Source organism: Sceloporus undulatus, chromosome 2 (genome assembly GCF_019175285.1).
Source record: "Sceloporus undulatus isolate JIND9_A2432 ecotype Alabama chromosome 2, SceUnd_v1.1, whole genome shotgun sequence".
NCBI classification, from domain to species: domain Eukaryota; kingdom Metazoa; phylum Chordata; class Lepidosauria; order Squamata; family Phrynosomatidae; genus Sceloporus; species Sceloporus undulatus.
The window spans coordinates 135,915,508-135,933,482 of NC_056523.1; positions in this window are offsets into that span (position 1 = coordinate 135,915,508).

A 17,975-nucleotide genomic window follows, 5' to 3' on the forward strand; every position below is an offset into this window, starting at 1 on the left:
TCTGTTAAGAGTAAAGCCTTCTCAAGGCACACAAAATTAAAAACAACACAATTGTGTTTTTATGTACATTATTAGCCACACTGAGCTCCCACAAGGAAGGTTGGGGGGCAAAAATAGAAACAACAAGGACAATTAGAACCTATTTCTTTTCTTTCTTTCAATTTTAATCATAGTAGTAGAGCTCCAGAAGTGCACACACACAAAAAAAAAAAAGTGAGGGGGGAAATTTTAAAAGCCCAAAGGCATGCTGGGTAGGGCATAAGGCAGGATTAAGGAAGTGTGAGGAAGAATGAGTGATGGGGAAAGCAGCCCTGTCGTGTGAATGAGAGAAGGTGTAATGATGGCTGCCTTGAAAGAGGTATATTCCCATTTTATTTTTAATAGCACGATTGCTGCAAAAAAAGGGGATTGTGCAGCATCACTAAAACAGGACTAGAGCTTGATGGGACTGTAGATCCAGTGGATGCCTGTCCCTACTTTCCCCATCCCTGCTACATACCCCACATGTGCACAGAGAGTTTTGATTTCATGGAAGGAGTCCCTGTAGAAACTGGCTGTGGTAGCAGGGAGTGCTGTAGGACTTCATAACTGGCATTCTCCCTCCATGTTCCAAATGTCATCCAAGACAGCAGTTCTCAGCCTTTGGTTCTCCAGATGTTGTGGACATCAACTCTTTGAATTCCCAGCCAGCATGACCAATGATCAGGAATTCCAGGAGCTGAAGTCCCAGACATATGGAGGACCAAAGGGTGAGAACCACTGATCTAAGATCTCAGAGCTTTCTAATCAATCCTATGGCCCTGAAAAATGTATCCCCAGGAACATATTGTCATTTATTTTCCTCCCTCCTTAATAATAACAAGTGTTAATTCTCTCTGGCTATATAATATGTATAATAATATGTGAAAGTACACTTTGATTAAATGTATCCACCTTTGTGCTTGATGCCATGTTACTCCAGATGAAAAACTGCCACTTGCTGACCCAAGAAAACTAGGCAGACTGGAGTAAGGTGGCCGGCATGCATGGTTTCCTCAGACTGTGACTCACAGTTAATCATTTCTAGAAGCTCATTCCATCCTGATTTAATTAGTAGAATGTCCTTGCTCTTCAAGGAGCTGAACTCAATCATTAACCACCTGTCAGTATTTCAATAGCCATTTTCTAGAACAGTGAGAATGAAGACGATTAATGAAAACTTCAGAGAGAGAATTTTACTGTTATCGACAAACTGGTGAATGGCACCACTGTCCTCTCCATTGAAGAAAGGCTTTCACTCAATGGTAGAGCATAAACTTTAGAAGAAACAAGAGATATTTCTTAGGATGCTCAAAAAAGTCATTTATTGATATAAAAGCATAACAGTTTCTGCCTATACATACTCTTAAGGCCTTCCTCAAGGGGCTATATAAAATTAGGAAATGGGTGGTGATGTATTCAAGTCTTTTAGTCCAGGTTTCAACTCAAGTCTCAAGTCTCTACCTTCAAGTCTCAAGCTGAGTCTCAAGTCCTTGTAAGATACTATCAAGTCAAGTCTCAAGTTGAGATTCAAGTCTGGGAGCCAACTTTAACAGAAAAAAAGGAGGCAGCGTGAATTTCTCAAAGGGGAACAGGCAATTTTGTTATACAATGGGCTTGAGGTGGAGGACTACAGAAAACGGGGACTTTTTTCATGCCAGATGTAAAGTATTGCTTCTATCACAGGACAAAAAGCAGTAGGATAGAAGCATTGTGCAAAGGAGGAAAACCACTTTTCATTCCATACCATTTCTGGATGAAGTTAGGCCAGCAAGTCAGTTGCTAAAAATATACAAGTCACAAATCGAGCCGAGTCAGTGTGTCATTTATTGCCAAGTCAACAACAGTGACATCATAGGTAACACTTGTTAGCACTGCGCATAGGGAGGTAAAGGTGGCCTTCCTTGCATAATTCCTTCACCTCGTAAACCCTATGATGAGACATTCCAAGCAAGAAACAGGCAGGATTAAAGCACTAACAGAGAGTTAAGAAAAAATAAAGATGGTGAGACAAGTAGTAGATACTCAATAATAATAATAATAATAATAATAATAATTATTATTATTATTATTATTATTATATACCGCCCTATGGCAAACCAATCCGGGCGGTTGACAACAGTAAAATATAAAATATAACAATTAAAAACACTTTATCCCTCCCCCCCTTAAGACAATATTAAACAGTATAACATATTAAAAACACAACATCAAGCATAAAAACAGCAATTAAAACCCTGATATCCCTCTGTTGATCCTCGACCATCACTGAGATGGGGCCACGGGAGGAATGAGGGAATCAGGGAACCTGGGCTCAAAAAGGCAAACGCAATCAGAAGCAACACTACACATAAAATAGGGACTTGGAATATGAGAAGCATGAGCCAAGGGAAGCTAGACATAGTAAAAATGGAAATGGAACACATGAACATAGCAGTACTGGGGGTGAGTGAATTAAAATGGACAGGAATGGGCCACTTTGAAGCAGACAACCACACAGTCTTCTACTCAGGAAATAAAAAGACACGAAGAAACGGGGCAGCTTTCATACTAAGAAAAGATATAGTGAAGCAGTCATATAATACAATACAAAATCAGACCAAATCTTCTCAATAAGGCTACATGGGAAACCAATGAATATCACCATAATTCAAGTACATGCACCAACCACAGATGCAGAAGAAGAAGAAATTGATAGATTCTATGAAGGAAGAAATTGATAACACACCAACACAGGATGTCAAGCTGATTATTGGAGATTTGAATGCCAAAGTTGGAAGCAAACAGGATTCAAAAACAGTAGGCAGATTCGGATTAGGCATAAGAAATGAAGCAGGTGAGTGTCTGATAGATTTTTGTGAAGCCAACAACCTATTCATTGTTAACACATTTTTCATCCAACCAGAAAGAAGGTTACAGACATGGACATCACCAGATGGCCAACACAAAAACCAAATAGATTGTATAATTGGAAGCAAAAGATGACAAAACTCCTTAGTGGTAGCCAAGACAAGACCAGGCACTGATTATGGTACAGATCACGAATTACTCATATCAAAAATAGGAGTAAAACTGAAGAAGAAAACAAAACCAGTCATCATTCCAAAATATGATCTAAACAATATCTCTACTAAACAATATCTCTACCAGCCAGGACGCGAGAGCACTCCAGCACCAGAAACACCATACGCAGCTGCAAGGAGGTGGAGACCAGTGGGAGTGGCACCCCTCAAAGCTGGCTGGCTGGTGAAGCCTCCAAGTCAACACAAACTAATATTACAACAGCTACAGGATATAGTAGTACAAGGTGGTTGTTAGAATTTGATATTATTGTCTGATAGTATTTGATAGTATTGTCTTAATTGTTATCTATTTTATATTTTATTGTATTGTAATGAGTTTTGCTGCTGTGATTGTATTTTTATATTTGATATTGGGTTGAGGGTATATCTTAATAGACTTTAATGTTATTAATTTAATCGTATTTTGATTAATTTAACTTTGTTTAGTTAAGGTAAGGGGACGAATTTTTAGTTGTATATTTGTTAATGCCATTGTTTATGCATTTTTGTAAACCGCTTTGATCTGTTGGAAAAGCGGTATATAAATAAAATTTATTATTATTATTATTATTATTAAATTTCATCAACAGTGTAAGGAACAGATTTGTACTACTAAGCATAATTGACCGAGAACCAGAAGAGCTTTGGTTTGAAGCCAAGGACATAATAAAAGAAGAATGCAGACAGACACTTTCAATGAGCTAAACGAAGGACAAGAAACCATGGATGACAGATAAAAGAAATAAAGGAAAGAAGAGAAGCAAAATAAAAAGGAGATAGGAACAAGCTAAGAACCATGAATGTAACAGTACAATGGCTAGTGCATAAAGCTAAAGAAAACTACTACAATCAGCTGTGCAGAAAAACAGAAGACAACAAAAAAAGGAAAACAAGATACCTATTCCACAAGATCAGGGAAATCAAGGGAAAGTTCAAACCAAGCACTGGGACACTCCATGACAATAAAAATAACACAATTCAAGACCAAGAAGGAATAAAAATACGATGGATGCAATATACAGAAGAGCTATATAAAAGAGATGACAGAATTAAGGACACATGAAATGAAGAGCCATATGAAGATGAACCCCAAATTCTATAAAAACAAGATAAAAACTGAAATAAGAGAAATGGCAAAAAACAAGTCACCAGGAATAGATGATATTCCAACTGAGCTGCTGCAATCCACATTGACAGAGTCAATCATAGTGCTTACTAACATATGGCAACAAATGTGGAAAACAAAATCATGGCCGACAGACTGGAAACAATCAATATACATCTCCATCCACAAAAAAAGAACACAAAAGATGTCAGCAATTATAGAACCATAGCACTAATATCCCATGCAAGCAAAATTATGCTCAAAATTCTACATGGAGAGACAAGTCCCAGAGGTCCAAACGGGGATCAGGAAAGGAAGAAGCACTATATGATGGCTAATGGAGCGAACCAGGGAATTCCAAAAGAAAATCAGCTTGTGCTTCATAAACTATAGCAAAACCTTTCACTGCATAGATCATGAAAGGCTATGGAATGCCCTTAAAGACATGGGAGTGCCACCACATCTTATAGCCCTGATGAGGAATCTGTACTCAGGACAGGATGCTACAGTCAGAACAGAACATGGAGAAACAGAATGGTTCCCAATTAGAAAACGAGTCAGACAAGGCTGCATCTTATCACCCTACTTGTTCAAATTATATGCAGAACATATTGTAAGAAAAGCAGGCTTGGACACAAAAGAAGGAATGAAAATAGGACGAAGGAATATCAACAATCTAAGATATGCAGATAACACCATAATACTAGCAGGAAACCTCAAAGACTTGGAACACCTAAGGAAAATCAAAGAAGAAAGTGCAAGGGGAGGCTTAATGTTGAACATAAAGAAAACAAAATTGATGACCACAAATTTGAATTAGACAATGAGGAAACAGAAATAGTAGCAGAATTCTCATACCTGGGATCAAACATTGACAGAAATGGAGACTGCAGCCAGGAAATCAGAAGATTAAGAATGGGAAGGACAGCTATGAAAGAACTAGAAAAGATCCTAAAATGCAAGGATATACAACTGAGCACAAAAGTTAGAATTGTACAAGCCACTGTATTCCCTATTGCCATGTATGGATCTGAGAGCTGGACAGTTAAAGAGGAGGATAGTAAGGAAATCACCTCATTCAAAATGTGGTGCTGGAGAGGAGTGCTAAGAATTCCGTGGACAGCTAAAAAGACAAACAAATGGGTCCTGGAGCAGATCAAGCCAGAAATCTCCCTAGAAGCCAAGATGACAAAACTCAAGTTGTCATAGTTTGGACACATCATGAGAAGGCATGAATCATTGGAAAAAACAGTAATACCTCTATTTCTACTTAGAGGAAGGCCACATGCAAGATGCATGGACTCTGGTAAAGAGATCACGTGTATGAGTTTGCAGGAGTTGAACAGAGCAGTGGACATCAGAGGGTCGCCATGGGTTGAGATTGACTTAAGGGAAGTTAAAACCAACAACAAGGGGAGAAATTTCAGATAACATTCAAGGGAAAGAGACCATCAAAAAGCTCTGGAAAAAAATTCCCACAGGGATACAATACTTTACATGCAAAAGGTCCCAGATTTGGTCTTTGACACCTCCAGATGGGACTGAGAAAGACTGCCTGCCAGGTAACTTAGAAACCCACTGCCAATTGGTATAGAAGACAAAACTGAGCTAAACAGACAATGGTCTGATTTGATATAAGGCTTATCCTTGTCTTTCTAACTTCAAAGTGATCAAGAAGAACCTCATAGAAATGTAATACAATCACCAAACATGCACAAGTTTTCATTTTTTTGGATAGCTGCCGTTTATATCAGAAGAAAAAGCTGAAAACAGTCTTGAATGGTTAGGTTTTTTTTTTTCCTTCCTGGAAATCAATCAATCAGATTTGTGTGATAGGTAGAACTGCATTCAAACTGGAACTGGTGTAGGGTTTTGTTTTGTTTTGTTTTGACATGGAACCACCAGGCACAAAATGTGAAATTCTAGGCAAATGTGCAGTTCAAAAAGAATGTTTCTCCCACTTCTCGCAGTGTGTTTCATTTAAAATAATGATCAATATTCCTTGTGCAGTTCAAAAATTCAGGTCATGCAAAAGTTGCATTATGTTAGTAGTGAAGTAAAAAGTAAGAAAATGTAAAGAGTAAAATTAGTAGTTCATGTTCCTTTAACAACTCAGGATCAAAGTAACTGATACATTTACCATATTATTAGAATTTGTACTCTATAAAGATATGTTTGTTTTAGCTCATGTTTTCTCTCACCACTATATCTTGCATTCTAGAGTAATTTGTTCTGTGATGAGTTAATAGAAAGTAAATGTGGTTTTGGTTTTTTGGTGAAGCTTGCAACTGTAAGGAAATCCAATTGAAGAAGGGGAAAATGGGCTAATCACTGGAAATAGGTCATCCCTTTAACGTCTAGTTTGACCTCCAATCCCTGATCAAGTTTTCCCATTTGTTTTTCTCCTGCTATAGACATTCTCTGCAGACTTCACTGCTATTTCCCAGATGTGGCAATAAACCTTTTAGCAACTAGTGTGAACCAGACTGTTAACACAAGGGAATTTCTAAATTGTACTAGCTCATGTAAAACTAATTTCCCTTGAATCTATCTGTTTCCAATTCACATGGTATTTGCTGGGAGATAGGGTGTCCAGAGACCCACAGAATTCACTTCAAGTATCCAGAATATATCTTCTACCTTTTCAAGGCATAATAACCTATCAACAGTACAGTGGACCCTTGTTATACACTGGAGTTTGGTTCCAAGATCCCCCGTGGATAACAAAATCCGTGGATGCTCAAGTCCCATTAGGTATTATGACATAGCAAAATGGTGTCCCTTATAAAAATTGGAAAATCAAGGTTTGATATTTGAAATTTATACTTTTTTTAACATTTTCAAACCATGAATGCTTGAATCCATGTATAAAAAAATCTGTGTATAAGAAGGGCCAACTGTATATATTTTTCTCTGCACACCACAAAACTCCCCCCTCCTTTTTCCCCCAAACCTGCAAAGCTGCTCTGGAAGGTCTGGTTCTGCAACCCTCCACACCATACTGTGTTCCTATGGACATGGACACTGTGCTATGGAGAAACATTTAACAAGCTAATTCCCCTCACACCTCTACATCTTGGTTGTATAATCGAGGAAAAAGCTTTGTTACTTTATTCTTCTGATTGTGTAAATTGAGACCTCAGAGATCCATAAAGTTAGGATGTGTTTCTAAAGGATATGGTATCTCTTCACAAATGAAATCCAGTGTTGCTGGCACTATATGCAACCCTATTCAGTTCTTCTTACCCAAAGACATTAAAGCAAATTTAATATATACCACACGCTAACCACCATATTAAACATATAAAGAAAATTATATGTAAAGAGATCTCATTATTCATCACATTATAATCCTTTTCTCCCTGCTGCATCATCAGATGTATATCCTTTTCCTAACCACTCTTCTCTGCTCATCTCTGTTCCTTTCTTCATGTGTGTTGCCAATTTTCAAAATCAAAACCTTTTGTCCTAACAGTAAGTATTATCATGAAAAGATCATTTGCTTTCACAAGGGAGGCAACAAGATTGAATTACAGGGACTCAATAAGGGCAGTGCCTGGCTTTTTAAAACTGACATTCCTGGGGCATAATGTTGCTCTGTGTGGTGGCAAGATTTGAGAAGAGCTCCCAAAAAATTAAAAGAGGTGTACCATGGTTATTGAGAAGAGCCCCTTAGGGTTGTAAAATACAAAAGGGAATGGCCATGACTGAGAGCCTGGGAAACTACCACACAACACTGATTACTCATTGTGGAAGTATTTAGATCCTTGAAATTAGTATATGTCAAAACATGTAAATCTTTGCAACTTTACACCTGCCTATTGCTCAGGAATGAAGCCAAGATTAAATCATTACTTGGTCATTTAACATAACAAAGAAGGTACAAAACCCACTATTTTTGAGAGAAGGAGAGAGATCCACATGGACAAAATATTTTCACAGATGCATTGCCCATAAAAGACAAAATCAGATCTATGCCTATTCTCTCTTTGAATGATAGACAAGGTTGTATAAAACCCATGAAGATATTTCTGATCTGTGTTATCTGTAACATGACTGGAAACCTGTTGGACAGTCCCAGGTAAACTTAGGTGTGGAATGTGTGTGTGTGTGTGTGTGTGTGTGTGTAGACAAATTTAATTGTTCTGTGTTAATCCAGGCTAACAGTAGAATGTAGGCCCTCATCTGTTCTAATTTGTATGCCACCGTGAGTCTTGGTTCTTGGAGGAAAGGCAGGATATAAAGAAAGTGAGAAAGTGAGCTGTCATCATCATATGTTTCTAGGTGAAAAAATGAGGGTTAACCAAGCATCAGTGCTTTCATAATAAGGAAAGGAAAGGTTGAGGAGGGGAGACCATATGACAGAGGGGAGGATCTTCACTGCTATCACTAAATGTTCCCTTTTTAAAAAGGTATAATTTTTTTTAAAAAAAAACTTGGGCTTACGTGCCTGAAATGCGGTAGGTTTCACTTGCACTTTTATGTTTAATGTTTTAAAATTAATATAGTAGGGAAGAAAAAAATGCTGCATTTCAAGTCTGAAACCTGTTTGCTATGACACACTATTCCTATGCTCAGCTGCTCATTCAGGAAAAGAACTCAGGTGTTTTTTGCACAGTGTATCATTTTTTTCTGAACATTCTTTGTGTAGTGCATCACTTTTTTTGTACATTTATATAAACTGAAGTCCCTGTTGAAAACAACTAAAATACCACAATAAGCTGTTAGACCACAGAACGTGCACTACTATCTTGTGAATTGTAAACAAGACTTGAACATTTCCTGGATTAAGTGCATCAGAATTAATAGAAAATTTTAGATTTTGGCGCGGTACAGAGCGCCAAAATACTCCGCAGCAGTGCCGCAGCAACCAAATTGTGTGATGCTGCTGTGCAGCAAGAAAGAAGCATGCGGAAGTGGCTCCTTTTTGCGGCGTACCTGCGATGCCACAAAGCGCTGGTGATGCGATGATGTCATAGCTGCGCTGCACCATTTGGACATGGTGCAGCTGCCACATCATAGCTAAGCGCGCCGTCTATATGGTGCTGCTCAGCTGAGGCGTCCTGATGATGTGCTAGGGTTAAGGGGCATCTGTAAGAGGCACCTGGAGGCAACCCTAGCACGTCACCTTTAAGCACCTAGCTTAAAGGCCCATCTGTACCGGGCCTTTGTTAGGCTGGTTAGTTGTTGTGGAACACTATTACAGCTTCAGAGTTTGAACCAAATCCTGAAGCAATGGCAGTCTTAAGGTACAGTAACCACCTCTTAAATTGGTCTCCATTTGCTTCTTTTTTCAAGAATTTATGACTAGCTGGCTAAAGGGTTGATGAAATACATAAAGCCCTGCTAGCCATTGGCCTGGTTTTTCCCTCTGCATACATGTGTTTCGAGTTATGCTCAATAAATATGAGTATTAGACTTTGATGCATAAGACAGGAAAGCTGTCTGCTTCCAGAATCTTCATGAATTGTTAAGAATCCATATTGGGCAGGTAGGGCTACTGCTGGCCTGGACCCTTGATCTTCTTGGGGGAAATGTCAAGCCTTATTCTAAATGCAAACTTGAAATTCCCTCCAACTCCCTCCTCCTGCTGACATTGAAATAGTTTCAGTGTTGAGAGCAATCAGTGCTTAACTGTCGTGTCTACCTCCATTGAATGGAGACCTGCCAAACTGACTCAGACTGGTACCCCCCATTGTGAGATAAAGTCAGCCCTTCTTATACACAGATTTTTTATACATGGATTCAAGCATACATGGTTTGAAAATGTTCAAAAAAGTATAAATTTCAAATATCAAACCTTGAATTTCCATTTTTTATAAGGGACACCATTTTGCTATTTCATTATATTTAATGGGACTTGAACATACACGGATTTTGTTATACACGGGGGATCTTGGAACCAAACCTCAGCATATAACAAGGGTTCACTGTATTGTACAGCTTCCAAAGAGATTGGGCAACCATCTGGATTTGAAAGAGGGTAAATCTCTACATTTAATTGGCTTTGTCAGGTGTACACAGTCCATTGTTCTCTACTGACCAGACCATTTAAGAGTCATTATCAGTGCCTGAAGAGCACTTTCACCTCTGCCCTTTGCAAGCACATGTTTTTGTGTTTTGAACCCTCCATAGAACAACACTGAGGTGATGTTTTGCCCCACCCAGAGGTTTTCCCTTTACATCTAAGAGACAGCTTCCAAGTTAGGAAGAGTTTAAATATAGAAACACAGAGAGAGAGACCTGGTTCTGCCTCTGAGATCTGCTCAGCTGTTCCAGTCTCAAGTCATCTTCTTCATGTTGGAAGGAGAGAAAATCAATTTGTGTGTATAGTTGTTTAAGCTACACCCTTCTAACCCTCCCTTACGTTGGTTAGGAGTAGCTCCCATGCCATTTCTCCCATTTTTACAATGAGCCCCTGATATCTTCTGGGGTTTGGTTCTAGGACACCCTGTGCATTACCAAAATCTGTGAATACTCAAGTGCCATTAAATACAACGGCATTGTAAAATGGTGTCCCTTATATAAAATAGCAAAATTGGTGTTTGCTTTCTAGAATTTATGTATTTTTTAAAAATATTTTCAAGTTGTGGATGGTTCAATTCATGGGTAAAGAATCCATGGATACAGAGGGCTGACCGTACTTTGAGAAACAGTTTCTATTGCTATCTTTTTTGTCATTTTAATAAAGAAATAATTGCTTTTGCTGCAAAATCAGCTTCTGCTTCATTCTCACTTGGAGCTACTCTGGTTAATTTCTCATTTTAAAACCTCCAGTCTGAAAGGTCCTGCAGAGAGTAAGTGCCTGGGGGAGCTTTTCCCCCAAAACCAAAAAAACAGTGCATAGCTCTTAACTGTTTTTAAACTTGTTGCAGGAGCTTTCCTCTGCACCACACTGTTGGAAGCAGCTTATTTTGTGAAGAGGCAAGTGAGGGCATTTCGTTGACTGTGGTGCTGCAATTATGGGATGTCTTCCCACCAGAGGGCCACTTGGCACTAACATCAGCATCATTTTGTTACCAGGTTAAGCTCTGGTTTATTGGGGTGGGATTAGTCATATTGACTGTAGCTTAGTTCTGACTAATAATTGCTGGTTCAGTACTGAACTGTGGATTATTGTTGTTTTATAGTTTTATGGTATTGTATTGTACTGTATTTATTTATTATTGATCCATTCACAAAATAGATGAATAAACAGTCTCTAGCTAGCATAACCCCACCAACCCTGTTCTTGATTTTTGTATCAGTATGACTAGCACAACAAAGGCTTCATGGCTGCCTGCTCTAGTTAGTCTTATGAATCTTTTTCGAATGAAGATGGGAACATCTAAGTTGATCAAACATAAGCCTCTGTTAAGCAATGCAGATTTTTCTTTTGCTAGATGGCATATAGCCTTAGTATTTCTCCGGAAGCTAAAATATTATATTTATACCAGATGTTGTGGGGGAAAGCACATATTAAAACCCATGCAACCTGACATAGATATCTGTAAGTATGCTTAGCATTATATAGCAGCCTTCCCCAGTTTGTTTCTCTTACACATCCACAATGCACAATTTGGTACCACCTCATTTGTTATGGCTCCATCCTGGGATCTGTATTTTGGTGAGATACTTAAAAATTCACTGTTAGAAAGTTCTAGAGCTGTAGTTCAAGGGAGTACTAGCTAAAGAATTCCAATTATCTTACCTCACCAAACTACAAATCCCAGGATTTCACAGGATAGAATCATAGCCATTGGAGGGGTATAAAGACTCGTTTAATTGTACAGCATGGATATGCTGGACTAGAAATTGTTGTCCAACATTTCTGAAGGACACCAGACTGGGAAAGCCTGATATAATGGTTAGATTCCTGTTGGTAATACTTGTATATACTCATATTATGTGGGGTTACAGGAATTTATGTGCATTTAAGTATATTGAGCATACTTAACAGCTTAAGTCCAGACTATCTGAAGGACCGTATCTTCCTATACAAGCCAGCCTGAGCATTAAGACTGGTAGGGCAAGGCTTTCTCTCAGTCCCACCACCTTTGCAGGGGAGGTTGGTGAGAACCCACCATCTTCACAGGTGTGGTTGGCCTTCTCCATGGTTTCTCCCAGATGGTGGAACTCCCTTCCATGGAATATCAGGTTGGCCCCCTCCCTGCTCTCTTTTTGCCAGCAGCTGAAGACATTTTTACTGAGGCTGGTGTTTGGTGGGTGAATTTTACTTGTGCTGTGTGCTGTAAATGCCTTTTACAGTTTTTATTGGTTTTAACTATGTGTTTAAACTAATATTTTAATATTAATAATATTTAATTATTTTTAACTTTGTAATTAACATTTTTACTTCTGTCTTTTAAAATTATTGTAACCTGCCTTGAATACCATTGTGGGAGAAAGGCGGGATATAAGTCCTTGAAATAAATAAATAAATAAATAAATAAATAAATAAATATTCAGTATCTCCTTGAACAGTTCCCTCACCCCAGAATAAAGCAGCTTCACAACACCAGTGGATATTCCAGTGCTCTGCCCATAAAGGGAAAGATTTCCCTTTGATGTGATTGTCTAGTTGTATCCAACTGTACGGGGTGGTGCTCATCTCCGTTACTAAGCTGAGAGAGCCAGTATTGTCAAAGATGACTCCATGATCATGTGGCCAAAATGACTGCACAGAACACTATTATCTTTCCACCAAAGTGGTATCCATTTATCTACTTACACTACACTTTGCTAGGTTGGTGGAAGCTGGGACTAGTGATTAGAGCTCACTTCATCATACAGCACTTGGGTGTCGAACTACTGACCTGCCAACCTTGCGGTCATCAGAGTCAGTGTCTTAATTGCTAAGCCACTGTATCCCTATATAATGGACCATTTTGGCACATGAATTCCAAATGGAATCCACACACAGACACACACACCCCTCAAAGAAACAAAACATGTAGGTTGAATAGAGCAGCTTCAGCCAGGTCACTTCATTTCTTGCTTTAAATAAATGGGGCTACAGCCTACATTTGAGCCAAAACAGAAGCTCCAACAGGTAACACATAATGGAGAATCCAAATTAACCACCATTACTAATACCTCTATTCTCTTCTAATGTAAACAACTGAGGACAGAATAAACTAACCCTGTTATTTTTGCAATTGACTTCCACTGAAATACAGAAACATAATGGCATTTCAAGTTACTGTGTGCCAAAAGCAAGAGGTAAAAGAACTGCAATAGTGCCAGAGAGCAGAAATGGCTTAACTTCTGGAAAATACCTTGAAATGGGAACAACCATGGTTTAGACATCTGGGTAGTGGTCTGTTGGCAGCTGAAGTTTTTCTCCCTGTCTCATAACTCTAGAACCCTGGATCATCTAGTGAAGCTGAGTGATGGGAGAGTCAGGAGGGGAAACAGGATGTACATCTTCACAGAGAACAGGGTTAGATTCCCTATCACAAGATGTAGTAACAGTCACCAATCCAAAAAGCTACAAAAGAGGAAGTAATTAATAAAAGATAAAGCTAATGGCTTCTAGTCAGAACTTCTATATAATGTCAGAGGCAATGAATTCTAGCTACTGGGGAAAACCAGTGAGAAAGGGCTGTCTCACAGGGTATAGCTATGCTGGGGGCAAAAAAGGAGCATTGCCCCTCTGAATAAGAATTCTGTTTAGACTCTCAGATGAATTTTCCTCCACTCCCCACATTTCTAGCATTGCAGAGTGTGAAACATTGAAAATCACTCATACCTACTATCTTGTTTCTCCTCTGATGGCATTCCCTTGGTAACTTTGCTTGCCCATTTTCTCTAGATACCTAACTTATATTTCCAAATGCACAATTTAAGTTTTAAGAAAGGAATACTAGAAATTTGGGAGCTGAAGGAAATGTTCATTTAGAGGAGCAGAATTTCTATTTGAGGGAAGGAAATGCCCAGTTCTCCCTGCCCCCACGCACATTTATGTTGCAGTCCAAAGTTGTGAGGTTTCATGGGGACTTGAATGGGCAATTCTGACCCATTTGTTATAAAAAAAATATACAGGGGTGGGTGATAGAATTTAAAGATATAGCTGTGTTAGTCGGTAAAATCAGTATGTAAAGAGATCTTGTAGCACCTTTGTGTCTAACTGAAATAAAGAAGTTGGCAGCATGAGCTTTTGTACACTTCAGTCAGGTGGGTGGGTGTATATATGCTCTTGTTGGAGATTAAAATTGCTTTAACTGAAACTGTTGATAAGTGTCAGCTCAGTAGCTGCCATTTTTGAACAGTAAAAGACACAGCTATTGGGGGCCTGACCTGATGACCCTGAACTGTTGGACCTGACTTGATGAGTTTCTGCACTTCAAAATTTGCCCCACTCCACTGATCAAATACCAATGGAAAAATTCTGCACTAATACATGTTTACCACCATTGGACGCCTTCCAGTTTTGTGATGTGGGTTTCCTTCTATGACCTCGGATGGACTCTGTCAGCCATGAGCCCAAAATACCAGTTTCATAGATCAAACAGATAATTTGGGAGCTGCCATCAAGGAAAGATTCACACTTACAAGAAAGAAAGGCTAGGTAAATTATAGCAGGATGTTTTGCACCTAAGCAGGAGATGCCATTGCAATCCCATTCCTACCTTTGATACCTCTATCTCAAGTGATCTTTTCCCATGCAGATTTGGCCCTTTGATGTATCTTTGCCTCAGGCTATTTGTGGCCTATATAAGCACCTAGATTTCTTTTGTCTCCTTGGGCTGGCTAGAATTCATGGTGTCTCCATGCCACATTGAATTCTCGTCTTGATTTCTGTAATGCACTCCACATGGGGCTACTCTTGTACCAAGTTCAGAAGCTTCAATTGGTTCAAAATGCTGCAGCCAGACTGGTCACCGGTACATCTAGGTTTGACGACATAACACCAGTGCTAAAATCTCTTCATTGCTACCAATCAGCTTCCGGGCACGATACAAGTTGTTGGTTATTACTTTTAAAACCCTACATGGCTTGGGACTGAGTTACTTGCGGGCATGCCTTTCCCTACATAATCTGCCCCGGACTCTCAGAATAACTGGGAAGAGCGTATTAGAACACCAATCAACTGGGCTCACATCGACTTCCCAAAGAGCCTTTACCATAGCTGCTCCAAAATTGTAGAATGGTCTTCCAGAGGAGATCCATCTTATTGCCTCCTTGGAGACATTTAAGAGGGCACTTAAGACGGATCTCTTCTGGTGAGCCTACCCACTTGACCTTGTGTAAGAGATATTCCTCATCTTTCTGACGGTTGTATAATTCTATCGTATTTTCACCTGATGATGAGCTAGTTTTATTTAATTGTTATTTTATTGATGTGTTTTTATGTGTATTTTAGTGAGCTGCAATCACGCCTCAATCCATTGGGAGAGGCGGGAAAATTTAAATAAACCATTATTATTATTATTATTATTATTATTATTATTATTATTATTATTATTATCATATAATTCTGACGAGTTCCAATGCAGAACCATCTCCTCAACGTATCCCAAATGGCCGGGTCCAACACATACCGTACATCCAAGTGGACCACCCAGAGTTGCCACACTTGAGTAAATATCACCATTAGCGGAACCTCTTGTCTGTAGCTCATGTGTGTGTGTGAGAGAGTGAATCTAAATTGATGTGTGTTTCCCCTGAATAAAACATAGTTAATATAAAGAATTCTGCCTCTGTGAATTCCCTATCTCCTCATCTCAGTTTACAGGTGGGAAAAGATTCCAAAAGGACTGCTTGCAACTCAGTCCAATTAACTGAGCTAATTAAAATTTCCCTGTTTCATAGTTACATACAATATGACTAAATAAGGATTGATTTCATAAAACATCTTCAAGGTTGACAAAACTTACTCTCTCCCTTTAAAAAAGTTGTAGGGTGGGGGTAGGAGAACCAATGGAGTACAGTGTTTAGAGTATAAGACTAGGGCTATGAAAACCCAGCTTCTCCTCTTTACTCAGGGGAGTAGCCGTGGGGGGCAAGGGGGAATCAGATCATTGACCCTCCAAATAAGAACTCTGCTCCCAATAAAATTTTCTTAGAGTCTCAAGTTGCAGTAATTTAAATGTTCAGCTGACCATTTAGAAATACAGTTTAAGCATACAGGGAACATGAATGTAGCAAACGTGAGTTCAAGGTATAAACATGTTTCAGTTTTCTTGCTCTCTCCAATACTAGCAATATGAAGACTGAAGGAAAAATTCATGTAAGAAAGGAAGAATTCTTATTTGGGAAATCCTTCATTTTGCCCCCTCCCTCCCCAACAGCTACTTCCATTCAGTTAGGTCAGTATCTGTCGCTTGCATTACTCACCACAGGGAGTTGTTGCAAGGAGAAATCTGGGAGGCAGGGTGCTGTCTTGTGAATGTCATAGAGAAATGGGATATAAATGTATAAAATGTAGGGAATATTTTATTAGTCTGCAAATCTGGGTTGCCAACTACAGTAATGACAGAAGTAGTGCTCAGGTTAGATAGACCCAGATTTTTCTCCCCAGAAACATGATGATGAACATGTTCAGGAAGGACAAAAGCCTTTCCAGAAATTCCCTGGGCTAAATAACATTTTATATTGAGAGGGGGAAGTGCTTTTCATTTGACTAGAAGCCCACTGGCTTGTTCCTCGGTCTCCAGAGTTTGCCAAGGGACATGGTAAGGAAACCAGTGAAGCACAGAAGCTGTGGTTTGGTTTGGTTTTTAATCCTTAATTGATTTTCTGGACATGCCCATTTGCTGCTGAGAAACAGATAGTTTACTGCCAATTTGCTCTCTGCATATCACATAGTACGAAGCATATCTACAAACAGGAGCAGCCATTCTGGCTCTGCCTTGTGCCAGCCATGCCTTCAAGCCTCAATGCTTGCCACAGGAAATCAGAAATAATGAGAGCTTAGGAGAAAACAGAAGCCAGACACTCTGAGAAAGTCTGCTAGGATGCGTAAGGAAACTGACTGTGCAGTTTCTTTTAGCTATGGCCAGTTTAACAGGGCCCCGCATTATGAAGCACAAGGCAGACTGCATGATGTGTCCACTTATGAACAGAGGAAGATGTTGTCTTTGGTCACCAGCAAATTCACGTTTGTTTGGAATGCAAGGGCATTGTGGGGCAGAAGAGGAGCAACCAGAAAAGGAGAAATACAGTCTGCCCTGCTTCTGCATGGATTTTGTATCCATGAATTCAACATCCAAGGCTTGAAAATATTTTTTAAATTTAATTTCCAAACAACACACCTTGATTTTGACATTTTATATAAAAGACACCATTTTACTATGCCATTGTATTGGATGGGCCTTGAACATCCACAAATCAAAATTCAAAATGACCTGAATAGACTAGAAAGCTGGGCCAAAACTAACAAAATGAAATTCAACACGGAGAAATGTAAGGTACTTCACTTAGGGAGGAAAAATGAAATGCACAGATATAGGATGGGGAACACCTGTCTGAACAAGACTACATGTGAAAGGGATCTAGAAGTCCAAGTAGACCATAAATTGAACATGTGTCAACAGTGCAATGTGGCTGCTAAAAAGGTCAATGCAATTTTAGGCTGCATCAATAGATGTATAGTGTCTAGATTGAGGGAAGTAATAGTGCCACTGTATTCTGCTTTGGTCAGGCCCCACCTGGAATATTGTGTCCAGTTCTGGGCACCCCAATTCAAAAAGGATGTGGAGAAACTGGAGCATGTCTAAAGGAGGACAACTAAGATGGTGAATGCCTTAGGGAGCTGGGTATGTTTAGCCTGGAAAAGAGAAGGTTAAGAAGTGATATGATAGCCCTGT